Below are 16,139 nucleotides of genomic sequence, written 5' to 3'. Positions count from 1 at the left end.
GGATGTGAATTATGACTTTGTCAACTAAAATAAGTGTGTTTAAAGTCATTTCTGCCTGAAACGGGTCAAAATTGAAGCTTTTGAGTAAGCAAAACTCTGTAAAAATGGCAATTTTGGTCACTGTGAGGGTTTAAAAAGTGGTTATTCAACATGAGGCCCGTTCCAATTGACATTTTGGATCATTTTTGGTACAGTCCAAAAAATCAATTTTCGGATGAAAAACGATGACTCCGGACCTGTCGACTGATCTCAAAATGGTCAATATGGATGAAATTTCAACATTTATTCTTTTGACTCTAAATGACTGTTGGATGTGAATTATGACTTTGTCAACTAAAATAAGTGTGTTTAAAGTCATTTCTGTGCCTGAAACGGGTCAAAATTGAAGCTTTTGAGTAAGCAAAACTCTGTAAAAATGGCAATTTTGGTCACTGTGAGGGTTTAAACAGTGGTTATTCAACATGAGGCATGATCCAATTGACATTTTGAATCATTTTTGGTACAGTCCAAAAAATCAATTTTCGGATGAAAAACGATGACTCCGGACCGGTCGAACGATCTCAAAATGGTCAATATGGATGAAATTTCAACATTTATTCTTTTGACTCTAAATGACTGTTGGATGTGAATTATGACTTTGTCAACTAAAATAAGTGTTTTACAGTCATTTCTGTGCCTGAAACGGGTCAAAATTGAAGCTTTTGAGTAAGCAAAACTCTGTAAAAATGGCAATTTTGGTAACTGTGAGGGTTTAAAAAGTGGTTATTCAACATGATGCATGATCCAATTGACATTTTGAATCATTTTTGGTACAGTCCAAAAAATCAATTTTCGGATGAAAAACGATGACTCCGGACCTGTCGAACGATCCCAAAATGGTCAATATGGATGAAATTTCAACATTTAATCTTTTGACTCTAAATGACTGTTGGATGTGAATTATGACTTTGTCAACTAAAATAAGTGTGTTTAAAGTCATTTCTGTGCCCGAAACGGGTCAAAATTGAAGCTTTTGAGTAAGCAAAACTCTGTAAAAATGGCAATTTTGGTCACTGTGAGGGTTTAAAAAGTGGTAATTCAACATGAGGCATGATCCAATTGACATTTTGAATCATTTTTGGTACAGTCCAAAAAATCAATTTTCGGATGAAAAACGATGACTCCGGACCTGTCGAACGTTCCCAAAATGGTCCATAATGATGAAATTTCAACATTTAATCTTTTGACTCTAAATGACTGTTGGATGTAAATTATGACTTTGTCAACTAAAACAAGTGTGTTTAAAGTCATTTCTGTGCCTGAAACGGGTCAAAATTGAAGCTTTTGAGTAAGCAAAACTCTGAAAAAATGGCAATTTGGTCACTGTGAGGGTTTAAACAGTGGTTATTCAACATGAGGCATGATCCAATTGACATTTTGAATCATTTTTGGTACAGTCCAAATAATCAATTTTCGGATGAAAAACGATGACTCCGGACCTGTCGAACGATCCCCAAATGGTCTATAATGATGAAATTTTAACATTTAATCTTTTGACTCTAAATGACTGTTGGATGTGAATTATGACTTTGTCAACTAAAATAAGTGTGTTTAAAGTCATTTCTGCCTGAAACGGGTCAAAATTGAAGCTTTTGAGTAAGCAAAACTCTGTAAAAATGGCAATTTTGGTCACTGTGAGGGTTTAAAAAGTGGTTATTCAACATGAGGCCCGTTCCAATTGACATTTTGAATCATTTTTGGTACAGTCCAAAAAATCAATTTTCGGATGAAAAACGATGACTCCGGACCTGTCGACTGATCTCAAAATGGTCAATATGGATGAAATTTCAACATTTATTCTTTTGTCTCTAAATGACTGTTGGATGTGAATTATGACTTTTTCAACTAAAATAAGTGTGTTTAAAGTCATTTCTGTGCCTGAAACGGGTCAAAATTGAAGCTTTTGAGTAAGCAAAACTCTGTAAAAATGGCAATTTTGGTCACTGTGAGGGTTTAAACAGTGGTTATTCAACATGAGGCATGATCCAATTGACATTTTGAATCATTTTTGGTACAGTCCAAAAAATCAATTTTCAGGTGAAAAACGATGACTCCGGACCGGTCGAACGATCTCAAAATGGTCAATATGGATGAAATTTCAACATTTATTCTTTTGACTCTAAATGACTGTTGGATGTGAATTATGACTTTGTCAACTAAAATAAGTGTTTTTAAAGTCATTTCTGTGCCTGAAACGGGTCAAAATTGAAGCTTTTGAGTAAGCAAAACTCTGTAAAAATGGCAATTTTGGTAACTGTGAGGGTTTAAAAAGTGGTTATTCAACATGATGCATGATCCAATTGACATTTTGAATCATTTTTGGTACAGTCCAAAAAATCAATTTTCGGATGAAAAACGATGACTCCGGACCTGTCGAACGATCCCAAAATGGTCAATATGGATGAAATTTCAACATTTAATCTTTTGACTCTAAATGACTGTTGGATGTGAATTATGACTTTGTCAACTAAAATAAGTGTGTTTAAAGTCATTTCTGTGCCCGAAACGGGTCAAAATTGAAGCTTTTGAGTAAGCAAAACTCTGTAAAAATGGCAATTTTGGTCACTGTGAGGGTTTAAAAAGTGGTAATTCAACATGATGCACGATCCAATTGACATTTTGAATCATTTTTGGTACAGTCCAAAAAAATCAATTTTCGGATGAAAAACGATGACTCCGGACCCGTCGAACGACCCCAAAATGGTCTATAATGATGAAATTTTAACATTTAATCTTTTGACTCTAAATGACTGTTGGATGTGAATTATGACTTTGTCAACTAAAATAAGTGTGTTTAAAGTCATTTCTGCCTGAAACGGGTCAAAATTGAAGCTTTTGAGTAAGCAAAACTCTGTAAAAATGGCAATTTTGGTCACTGTGAGGGTTTAAAAAGTGGTTATTCAACATGAAGCCCGTTCCAATTGACATTTTGAATCATTTTTGGTACAGTCCAAAAAATCAATTTTCGGATGAAAAACGATGACTCCGGACCTGTCGACTGATCTCAAAATGGTCAATATGGATGAAATTTCAACATTTATTCTTTTGACTCTAAATGACTGTTGGATGTGAATTATGACTTTGTCAACTAAAATAAGTGTGTTTAAAGTCATTTCTGTGCCTGAAACGGGTCAAAATTGAAGCTTTTGAGTAAGCAAAACTCTGTAAAAATGGCAATTTTGGTAACTGTGAGGGTTTAAAAAGTGGTTATTCAACATGATGCATGATCCAATTGACATTTTGAATCATTTTTGGTACAGTCCAAAAAATCAATTTTCGGATGAAAAACGATGACTCCGGACCTGTCGAACGATCCCAAAATGGTCAATATGGATGAAATTTCAACATTTAATCTTTTGACTCTAAATGACTGTTGGATGTGAATTATGACTTTGTCAACTAAAATAAGTGTGTTTAAAGTCATTTCTGTGCCCGAAACGGGTCAAAATTGAAGCTTTTGAGTAAGCAAAACTCTGTAAAAATGGCAATTTTGGTCACTGTGAGGGTTTAAAAAGTGGTAATTCAACATGATGCACGATCCAATTGACATTTTGAATCATTTTTGGTACAGTCCAAAAAAATCAATTTTCGGATGAAAAACGATGACTCCGGACCCGTCGAACGACCCCAAAATGGTCTATAATGATGAAATTTTAACATTTAATCTTTTGACTCTAAATGACTGTTGGATGTGAATTATGACTTTGTCATCTAAAACAAGCGTGTTTAAAGTCATTTCTGTGCCTGAAACGGGTCAAAATTGAAGCTTTTGAGTAAGCAAAACTCTGTAAAAATGGCGATTTTGGTCACTGTGAGGGTTTAAAAAGTGGTTATTCAACATGATGCACGATCCAATTGAAATTTTGAATCATTTTTGGTACAGTCCAAAAAATCAATTTTCGGATGAAAAACGATGACTCCGGACCTGTCGAACGATCCCAAAATAGTCTATAATGATGAAATTTTAACATTTAATCTTTTGACTCTAAATGACTGTTGGATGTGAATTATGACTTTGTCAACTAAAATAAGTGTGTTTAAAGTCATTTCTGTGCCTGAAACGGGTCAAAAATGAAGCTTTTGAGTAAGCAAAACTCTGAAAAAATGGCAATTTTGGTCACTGTGAGGGTTTAAACAGTGGTTATTCAACATGAGGCATGATCCAATTGACATTTTGAATCATTTTTGGTACAGTCCAAATAATCAATTTTCGGATGAAAAACGATGACTCCGGACCTGTCGACTGATCTCAAAATGGTCAATATGGATGAAATTTCAACATTTATTCTTTTGACTCTAAATGACTGTTGGATGTGAATTATGACTTTGTCAACTAAAATAAGTGTGTTTAAAGTCATTTCTGTGCCTGAAACGGGTCAAAATTGAAACTTTTGAGTAAGCAAAACTCTGTAAAAATGGCAATTTTGGTCACTGTGGGGGTTTAAAAAGTGGTTATTCAACATGATGCACGATCCAATTGACATTTTGAATCATTTTTGGTACAGTCCAAAAAATCAATTTTCGGATGAAAAACGATGACTCCGGACCTGTCGAACGATCCCAAAATGGTCAATATGGATGAAATTTCAACATTTAATCTTTTGACTCTAAATGACTGTTGGATGTGAATTATGACTTTGTCAACTAAAATAAGTGTGTTTAAAGTCATTTCTGTGCCCGAAATGGGTCAAAATTGAAGCTTTTGAGTAAGCAAAACTCTGTAAAAATGGCAATTTTGGTCACTGTGAGGGTTTAAAAAGTGGTTATTCAACATGAGGCACGATCCAATTGACATTTTGAATCATTTTTGGTACAGTCCAAAAAATCAATTTTCGGATGAAAAACGATAACTCCGGACCTGTCGAACGATCTCAAAATGGTCAATATGGATGAAATTTCAACATTTAATCTTTTGACTCTAAATGACTGTTGGATGTGAATTATGACTTTGTCAACTAAAATAAGTGTGTTTAAAGTCCTTTCTGTGCCTGAAACGGGTTAAAATTGAAGCTTTTGAGTAAGCAAAACTCTGATAGCAATTTTGGTCACTGTGAGGGTTTAAAAAGTGGTTATTCAACATGAGGCATGATCCAATTGACATATTGAATCATTTTTGGTACAGTCCAAAAAATCAATTTTCGGATGAAAAACGATGACTCCGGACCTGTCGAACGATCCCAAAATGGTCTATAATGATGACATTTTAACATTTAATCTTTTGACTCTAAATAACTGTTGGATGTGAATTATGACTTTGTCAACTAAAATAAGTGTGTTTAAAGTCATTTCTGTGCCTGAAACGGGTCAAAATTGAAGCTTTTGAGTAAGCAAAACTCTGTAAAAATGGCAATTTTGGTCACTGTGAGGGTTTAAAAAGTGGTTATTCAACATGAGGCACAATCCAATTGACATTTTGAATCATTTTTGGTACAGTCCAAAAAATCAATTTTCGGATGAAAAACGATGACTCCGGACCTGTCGAACGATCCCAAAATGGTCAATATGGATGTAATTTCAACATTTAATCTTTTGACTCTAAATGACTGTTGGATGTGAATTATGAATTTGTCAACTAAAATAAGTGTGTTTAAAGTCATTTCTGTGCCTGAAACGGGTCAAAATTGAAACTTTTGAGTAAGCAAAACTCTGTAAAAATGGCAATTTTGGTCACTGTGAGGGTTTAAAAAGTGGTTATTCAACATGATGCACGATCCAATTGACATTTTGAATCATTTTTGGTACAGTCCAAAAAATCAATTTTCGGATGAAAAACGATGACTCCGGACCTGTCGACTGATCTCAAAATGGTCAATATGGATGAAATTTTAACATTTATTCTTTTGACTCTAAATGACTGTTGGATGTGAATTATGACTTTGTCAACTAAAATAAGTGTGTTTAAAGTCATTTCTGTGCCTGAAACGGGTCAAAATTGAAGCTTTTGAGTAAGCAAAACTCTGTAAAAATGGCAATTTTGGTCACTGTGAGGGTTTAAACAGTGGTTATTCAACATGAGGCATGATCCAATTGACATTTTGAATCATTTTTGGTACAGTCCAAAAAATCAATTTTCGGATGAAAAACGATGACTCCGGACCTGTCGAACGATCCCAAAATGGTCAATATGGATGAAATTTCAACATTTAATCTTTTGACTCTAAATGACTGTTGGATGTGAATTATGACTTTGTCAACTAAAATAAGTGTGTTTAAAGTCATTTCTGTGCCCGAAACGGGTCAAAATTGAAGCTTTTGAGTAAGCAAAACTCTGTAAAAATGGCAATTTTGGTCACTGTGAGGGTTTAAAAAGTGGTTATTCAACATGAGGCACGATCCAATTGACATTTTGAATCATTTTTGGTACAGTCCAAAAAATCAATTTTCGGATGAAAAACGATAACTCCGGACCTGTCGAACGATCTCAAAATGGTCAATATGGATGAAATTTCAACATTTAATCTTTTGACTCTAAATGACTGTTGGATGTGAATTATGACTTGTCAACTAAAATAAGTGTGTTTAAAGTCATTTCTGTGCCTGAAACGGGTTAAAATTGAAGCTTTTGAGTAAGCAAAACTCTGATAGCAATTTTGGTCACTGTGAGGGTTTAAAAAGTGGTTATTCAACATGAGGCATGATCCAATTGACATATTGAATCATTTTTGGTACAGTCCAAAAAATAAATTTTCGGATGAAAAACGATGACTCCGGACCTGTCGAACGATCCCAAAATGGTCTATAATGATGACATTTTAACATTTAATCTTTTGACTCTAAATAACTGTTGGATGTGAATTATGACTTTGTCAACTAAAATAAGTGTGTTTAAAGTCATTTCTGTGCCTGAAACGGGTCAAAATTGAAGCTTTTGAGTAAGCAAAACTCTGTAAAAATGGCAATTTTGGTCACTGTGAGGGTTTAAAAAGTGGTTATTCAACATGAGGCACAATCCAATTGACATTTTAAATCATTTTTGGTACAGTCCAAAAAATCAATTTTCGGATGAAAAACGATGACTCCGGACCTGTCGAACGATCCCAAAATGGTCAATATGGATGTAATTTCAACATTTAATCTTTTGACTCTAAATGACTGTTGGATGTGAATTATGAATTTGTCAACTAAAATAAGTGTGTTTAAAGTCATTTCTGTGCCTGAAACGGGTCAAAATTGAAGCTTTTGAGTAAGCAAAACTCTGTAAAAATGGCAGTTTTGGTCACTGTGAGGGTTTAAAAAGTGGTTATTCAACATGATGCACGATCCAATTGACATTTTGAATCATTTTTGGTACAGTCCAAAAAATCAATTTTCGGATGAAAAACGATGACTCCGGACCTGTCGAACGATCTCAAAATGGTCAATATGGATGAAATTTCAACATTTATTCTTTTGACTCTAAATGACTGTTGGATGTGAATTATGACTTTGTCAACTAAAATAAGTGTGTTTAAAGTCATTTCTGTGCCTGAAACGGGTCAAAATTGAAGCTTTTGAGTAAGCAAAACTCTGTAAAAATGGCAATTTTGGTAACTGTGAGGGTTTAAAAAGTGGTTATTCAACATGATGCACGATCCAATTGACATTTTGAATCATTTTTGGTACAGTCCAAAAAATCAAATTTCAGATGAAAAACGATGACTCTGGACCTGTCGAACGATCCCAAAATGGTCAATATGGATGAAATTTCAACATTTAATCTTTTGACTCTAAATGACTGTTGAATGTGAATTATGACTTTGTCAACTAAAATAAGTGTGTTTAAAGTCATTTCTGTGCCTGAAACGGGTCAAAATTGAAGCTTTTGAGTAAGCAAAACTCTGTAAAAATTGCAATTTTGGTCACTGTGAGGGTTTAAAAAGTGGTTATTCAACATGATGCATGATCCAATTGACATTTTGAATCATTTTTGGTACAGTCCAAAAAATCAAATTTCAGATGAAAAACGATGACTCTGGACCTGTCGAACGACCCCAAAATGTTCTATAATGATGAAATTTTAACATTTAATCTTTTGACTCTAAATGACTGTTGGATGTGAATTATGACTTTGTCAACTAAAACAAGTGTGTTTAAAGTCATTTCTGTGCCTGAAACGGGTCAAAATTGAAGCTTTTGAGTAAGCAAAACTCTGTAAAAAAGGCAATTTTGGTCACTGTGAGGGTTTAAAACGTGGTTATTCAACATGAGGCACGATCCAATTGACATTTTGAATCATTTTTGGTACAGTCCAAAAAATTAATTTTCGGATGAAAAACGATGACTCCGGACCTGTCGAACGTTCCCAAAATGGTCCATAATGATGAAATTTCAACATTTAATCTCTTGACTCTAAATGACTGTTGGATGTAAATTATGACTTTGTCAACTAAAACAAGTGTGTTTAAAGTCATTTCTGTGCCTGAATCGGGTCAAAATTGAAGCTTTTGAGTAAGCAAAACTCTGTAAAAATGGCGATTTTGGTCACTGTGAGGGTTTAAAAAGTGGTTATTCAACATGATGCACGATCCAATTGAAATTTTGAATCATTTTTGGTACAGTCCAAAAAATCAATTTTCGGATGAAAAACGATGACTCCGGAACTGTCGAACGATCCCAAAATAGTCTACAATGATGAAATTTTAACATTTAATATTTTGACTCTAAATGACTGTTGGATGTGAATTATGACTTTGTCAACTAAAATAAGTGTGTTTAAAGTCATTTCTGTGCCTGAAACGGGTCAAAATTGAAGCTTTTGAGTAAGCAAAACTCTGTAAAAATGGCAATTTTGGTACTGTGAGGGTTTAAAAAGTGGTTATTCAACATGATGCACGATCCAATTGACATTTTGAATCATTTTTGGTACAGTCCAAAAAATCAATTTTCGGATGAAAAACGATGACTCCGGACCTGTCGAACGATCTCAAAATGGTCAATATGGATGAAATTTCAACATTTATTCTTTTGACTCTAAATGACTGTTGGATGTGAATTATGACTTTGTCAACTAAAATAAGTGTGTTTAAAGTCATTTCTGTGCCTGAAACGGGTCAAAATTGAAGCTTTTGAGTAAGCAAAACTCTGTAAAAATGGCAATTTTGGTAACTGTGAGGGTTTAAAAAGTGGTTATTCAACATGATGCACGATCCAATTGACATTTTGAATCATTTTTGGTACAGTCCAAAAAATCAATTTTCGGATGAAAAACGATGACTCCGGACCTGTCGAACGATCCCAAAATGGTCAATATGGATGAAATTTCAACATTTAATCTTTTGACTCTAAATGACTGTTGGATGTGAATTATGACTTTGTCAACTAAAATAAGTGTGTTTAAAGTCATTTCTGTGCCCGAAACGGGTCAAAATTGAAGCTTTTGAGTAAGCAAAACTCTGTAAAAATGGCAATTTTGGTCACTGTGAGGGTTTAAAAAGTGGTTATTCAACATGATGCACGATCCAATTGACATTTTGAATCATTTTTGGTACAGTCCAAAAAATCAATTTTCGGATGAAAAACGATGACTCCGGACCTGTCGACTGATCTCAAAATGGTCAATATGGATGAAATTTCAACATTTATTCTTTTGACTCTAAATGACTGTTGGATGTGAATTATGACTTTGTCAAGTAAAATAAGTGTGTTTAAAGTCATTTCTGTGCCTGAAACGGGTCAAAATTGAAGCTTTTGAGTAAGCAAAACTCTGTAAAAATGGCAATTTTGGTAACTGTGAGGGTTTAAAAAGTGGTTATTCAACATGATGCACGATCCAATTGACATTTTGAATCATTTTTGGTACAGTCCAAAAAATCAATTTTCGGATGAAAAACGATGACTCCGGACCTGTCGAACGATCTCAAAATGGTCAATATGGATGAAATTTCAACATTTATTCTTTTGACTCTAAATGACTGTTGGATGTGAATTATGACTTTGTCAACTAAAATAAGTGTGTTTAAAGTAATTTCTGTGCCTGAAACGGGTCAAAATTGAAGCTTTTGAGTAAGCAAAACTCTGTAAAAATGGCAATTTTGGTAACTGTGAGGGTTTAAAAAGTGGTTATTCAACATGATGCACGATCCAATTGACATTTTGAATCATTTTTGGTACAGTCCAAAAAATCAATTTTCGGATGAAAAACGATGACTCCGGACCTGTCGAACGATCCCAAAATGGTCAATATGGATGAAATTTCAACATTTAATCTTTTGACTCTAAATGACTGTTGGATGTGAATTATGACTTTGTCAACTAAAATAAGTGTGTTTAAAGTCATTTCTGTGCCCGAAACGGGTCAAAATTGAAGCTTTTGAGTAAGCAAAACTCTGTAAAAATGGCAATTTTGGTCACTGTGAGGGTTTAAAAAGTGGTTATTCAACATGATGCACGATCCAATTGACATTTTGAATCATTTTTGGTACAGTCCAAAAAATCAATTTTCGGATGAAAAACGATGACTCCGGACCTGTCGACTGATCTCAAAATGGTCAATATGGATGAAATTTCAACATTTATTCTTTTGACTCTAAATGACTGTTGGATGTGAATTATGACTTTGTCAACTAAAATAAGTGTGTTTAAAGTCATTTCTGTGCCTGAAACGGGTCAAAATTGAAGCTTTTGAGTAAGCAAAACTCTGTAAAAATGGCAATTTTGGTCACTGTGAGGGTTTAAAAAGTGGTTATTCAACATGAGGCCCGTTCCAATTGACATTTTGAATCATTTTTGGTACAGTCCAAAAAATCAATTTTCGGATGAAAAACGATGACTCCGGACCTGTCGACTGATCTCAAAATGGTCAATATGGATGAAATTTCAACATTTATTCTTTTGACTCTAAATGACTGTTGGATGTGAATTATGACTTTGTCAACTAAAATAAGTGTGTTTAAAGTCATTTCTGTGCCTGAAACGGGTCAAAATTGAAGCTTTTGAGTAAGCAAAACTCTGTAAAAATGGCAATTTTGGTCACTGTGAGGGTTTAAACAGTGGTTATTCAACATGAGGCATGATCCAATTGACATTTTGAATCATTTTTGGTACAGTCCAAAAAATCAATTTTCGGATGAAAAACGATGACTCCGGACCGGTCGAACGATCTCAAAATGGTCAATATGGATGAAATTTCAACATTTATTCTTTTGACTCTAAATGACTGTTGGATGTGAATTATGACTTTGTCAACTAAAATAAGTGTTTTACAGTCATTTCTGTGCCTGAAACGGGTCAAAATTGAAGCTTTTGAGTAAGCAAAACTCTGTAAAAATGGCAATTTTGGTAACTGTGAGGGTTTAAAAAGTGGTTATTCAACATGATGCATGATCCAATTGACATTTTGAATCATTTTTGGTACAGTCCAAAAAATCAATTTTCGGATGAAAAACGATGACTCCGGACCTGTCGAACGATCCCAAAATGGTCAATATGGATGAAATTTCAACATTTAATCTTTTGACTCTAAATGACTGTTGGATGTGAATTATGACTTTGTCAACTAAAATAAGCGTGTTTAAAGTCATTTCTGTGCCCGAAACGGGTCAAAATTGAAGCTTTTGAGTAAGCAAAACTCTGTAAAAATGGCAATTTTGGTCACTGTGAGGGTTTAAAAAGTGGTAATTCAACATGAGGCATGATCCAATTGACATTTTGAATCATTTTTGGTACAGTCCAAAAAATCAATTTTCGGATGAAAAACGATGACTCCGGACCTGTCGAACGTTCCCAAAATGGTCCATAATGATGAAATTTCAACATTTAATCTTTTGACTCTAAATGACTGTTGGATGTAAATTATGACTTTGTCAACTAAAACAAGTGTGTTTAAAGTCATTTCTGTGCCTGAAACGGGTCAAAATTGAAGCTTTTGAGTAAGCAAAACTCTGAAAAAATGGCAATTTGGTCACTGTGAGGGTTTAAACAGTGGTTATTCAACATGAGGCATGATCCAATTGACATTTTGAATCATTTTTGGTACAGTCCAAATAATCAATTTTCGGATGAAAAACGATGACTCCGGACCTGTCGAACGATCCCCAAATGGTCTATAATGATGAAATTTTAACATTTAATCTTTTGACTCTAAATGACTGTTGGATGTGAATTATGACTTTGTCAACTAAAATAAGTGTGTTTAAAGTCATTTCTGCCTGAAACGGGTCAAAATTGAAGCTTTTGAGTAAGCAAAACTCTGTAAAAATGGCAATTTTGGTCACTGTGAGGGTTTAAAAAGTGGTTATTCAACATGAGGCCCGTTCCAATTGACATTTTGAATCATTTTTGGTACAGTCCAAAAAATCAATTTTCGGATGAAAAACGATGACTCCGGACCTGTCGACTGATCTCAAAATGGTCAATATGGATGAAATTTCAACATTTATTCTTTTGTCTCTAAATGACTGTTGGATGTGAATTATGACTTTTTCAACTAAAATAAGTGTGTTTAAAGTCATTTCTGTGCCTGAAACGGGTCAAAATTGAAGCTTTTGAGTAAGCAAAACTCTGTAAAAATGGCAATTTTGGTCACTGTGAGGGTTTAAACAGTGGTTATTCAACATGAGGCATGATCCAATTGACATTTTGAATCATTTTTGGTACAGTCCAAAAAATCAATTTTCAGGTGAAAAACGATGACTCCGGACCGGTCGAACGATCTCAAAATGGTCAATATGGATGAAATTTCAACATTTATTCTTTTGACTCTAAATGACTGTTGGATGTGAATTATGACTTTGTCAACTAAAATAAGTGTTTTTAAAGTCATTTCTGTGCCTGAAACGGGTCAAAATTGAAGCTTTTGAGTAAGCAAAACTCTGTAAAAATGGCAATTTTGGTAACTGTGAGGGTTTAAAAAGTGGTTATTCAACATGATGCATGATCCAATTGACATTTTGAATCATTTTTGGTACAGTCCAAAAAATCAATTTTCGGATGAAAAACGATGACTCCGGACCTGTCGAACGATCCCAAAATGGTCAATATGGATGAAATTTCAACATTTAATCTTTTGACTCTAAATGACTGTTGGATGTGAATTATGACTTTGTCAACTAAAATAAGTGTGTTTAAAGTCATTTCTGTGCCCGAAACGGGTCAAAATTGAAGCTTTTGAGTAAGCAAAACTCTGTAAAAATGGCAATTTTGGTCACTGTGAGGGTTTAAAAAGTGGTAATTCAACATGATGCACGATCCAATTGACATTTTGAATCATTTTTGGTACAGTCCAAAAAAATCAATTTTCGGATGAAAAACGATGACTCCGGACCCGTCGAACGACCCCAAAATGGTCTATAATGATGAAATTTTAACATTTAATCTTTTGACTCTAAATGACTGTTGGATGTGAATTATGACTTTGTCAACTAAAATAAGTGTGTTTAAAGTCATTTCTGCCTGAAACGGGTCAAAATTGAAGCTTTTGAGTAAGCAAAACTCTGTAAAAATGGCAATTTTGGTCACTGTGAGGGTTTAAAAAGTGGTTATTCAACATGAAGCCCGTTCCAATTGACATTTTGAATCATTTTTGGTACAGTCCAAAAAATCAATTTTCGGATGAAAAACGATGACTCCGGACCTGTCGACTGATCTCAAAATGGTCAATATGGATGAAATTTCAACATTTATTCTTTTGACTCTAAATGACTGTTGGATGTGAATTATGACTTTGTCAACTAAAATAAGTGTGTTTAAAGTCATTTCTGTGCCTGAAACGGGTCAAAATTGAAGCTTTTGAGTAAGCAAAACTCTGTAAAAATGGCAATTTTGGTAACTGTGAGGGTTTAAAAAGTGGTTATTCAACATGATGCATGATCCAATTGACATTTTGAATCATTTTTGGTACAGTCCAAAAAATCAATTTTCGGATGAAAAACGATGACTCCGGACCTGTCGAACGATCCCAAAATGGTCAATATGGATGAAATTTCAACATTTAATCTTTTGACTCTAAATGACTGTTGGATGTGAATTATGACTTTGTCAACTAAAATAAGTGTGTTTAAAGTCATTTCTGTGCCCGAAACGGGTCAAAATTGAAGCTTTTGAGTAAGCAAAACTCTGTAAAAATGGCAATTTTGGTCACTGTGAGGGTTTAAAAAGTGGTAATTCAACATGATGCACGATCCAATTGACATTTTGAATCATTTTTGGTACAGTCCAAAAAAATCAATTTTCGGATGAAAAACGATGACTCCGGACCCGTCGAACGACCCCAAAATGGTCTATAATGATGAAATTTTAACATTTAATCTTTTGACTCTAAATGACTGTTGGATGTGAATTATGACTTTGTCATCTAAAACAAGCGTGTTTAAAGTCATTTCTGTGCCTGAAACGGGTCAAAATTGAAGCTTTTGAGTAAGCAAAACTCTGTAAAAATGGCGATTTTGGTCACTGTGAGGGTTTAAAAAGTGGTTATTCAACATGATGCACGATCCAATTGAAATTTTGAATCATTTTTGGTACAGTCCAAAAAATCAATTTTCGGATGAAAAACGATGACTCCGGACCTGTCGAACGATCCCAAAATAGTCTATAATGATGAAATTTTAACATTTAATCTTTTGACTCTAAATGACTGTTGGATGTGAATTATGACTTTGTCAACTAAAATAAGTGTGTTTAAAGTCATTTCTGTGCCTGAAACGGGTCAAAAATGAAGCTTTTGAGTAAGCAAAACTCTGAAAAAATGGCAATTTTGGTCACTGTGAGGGTTTAAACAGTGGTTATTCAACATGAGGCATGATCCAATTGACATTTTGAATCATTTTTGGTACAGTCCAAATAATCAATTTTCGGATGAAAACGATGACTCCGGACCTGTCGACTGATCTCAAAATGGTCAATATGGATGAAATTTCAACATTTATTCTTTTGACTCTAAATGACTGTTGGATGTGAATTATGACTTTGTCAACTAAAATAAGTGTGTTTAAAGTCATTTCTGTGCCTGAAACGGGTCAAAATTGAAACTTTTGAGTAAGCAAAACTCTGTAAAAATGGCAATTTTGGTCACTGTGGGGGTTTAAAAAGTGGTTATTCAACATGATGCACGATCCAATTGACATTTTGAATCATTTTTGGTACAGTCCAAAAAATCAATTTTCGGATGAAAAACGATGACTCCGGACCTGTCGAACGATCCCAAAATGGTCAATATGGATGAAATTTCAACATTTAATCTTTTGACTCTAAATGACTGTTGGATGTGAATTATGACTTTGTCAACTAAAATAAGTGTGTTTAAAGTCATTTCTGTGCCCGAAATGGGTCAAAATTGAAGCTTTTGAGTAAGCAAAACTCTGTAAAAATGGCAATTTTGGTCACTGTGAGGGTTTAAAAAGTGGTTATTCAACATGAGGCACGATCCAATTGACATTTTGAATCATTTTTGGTACAGTCCAAAAAATCAATTTTCGGATGAAAAACGATAACTCCGGACCTGTCGAACGATCTCAAAATGGTCAATATGGATGAAATTTCAACATTTAATCTTTTGACTCTAAATGACTGTTGGATGTGAATTATGACTTTGTCAACTAAAATAAGTGTGTTTAAAGTCCTTTCTGTGCCTGAAACGGGTTAAAATTGAAGCTTTTGAGTAAGCAAAACTCTGATAGCAATTTTGGTCACTGTGAGGGTTTAAAAAGTGGTTATTCAACATGAGGCATGATCCAATTGACATATTGAATCATTTTTGGTACAGTCCAAAAAATCAATTTTCGGATGAAAAACGATGACTCCGGACCTGTCGAACGATCCCAAAATGGTCTATAATGATGACATTTTAACATTTAATCTTTTGACTCTAAATAACTGTTGGATGTGAATTATGACTTTGTCAACTAAAATAAGTGTGTTTAAAGTCATTTCTGTGCCTGAAACGGGTCAAAATTGAAGCTTTTGAGTAAGCAAAACTCTGTAAAAATGGCAATTTTGGTCACTGTGAGGGTTTAAAAAGTGGTTATTCAACATGAGGCACAATCCAATTGACATTTTGAATCATTTTTGGTACAGTCCAAAAAATCAATTTTCGGATGAAAAACGATGACTCCGGACCTGTCGAACGATCCCAAAATGGTCAATATGGATGTAATTTCAACATTTAATCTTTTGACTCTAAATGA

Source organism: Lissotriton vulgaris, chromosome 3_1, assembly GCF_964263255.1.
Source record: "Lissotriton vulgaris chromosome 3_1, aLisVul1.2, whole genome shotgun sequence".
NCBI lineage: Eukaryota > Metazoa > Chordata > Amphibia > Caudata > Salamandridae > Lissotriton > Lissotriton vulgaris.
Note: the sequence above shows the minus strand (reverse complement) of the source record.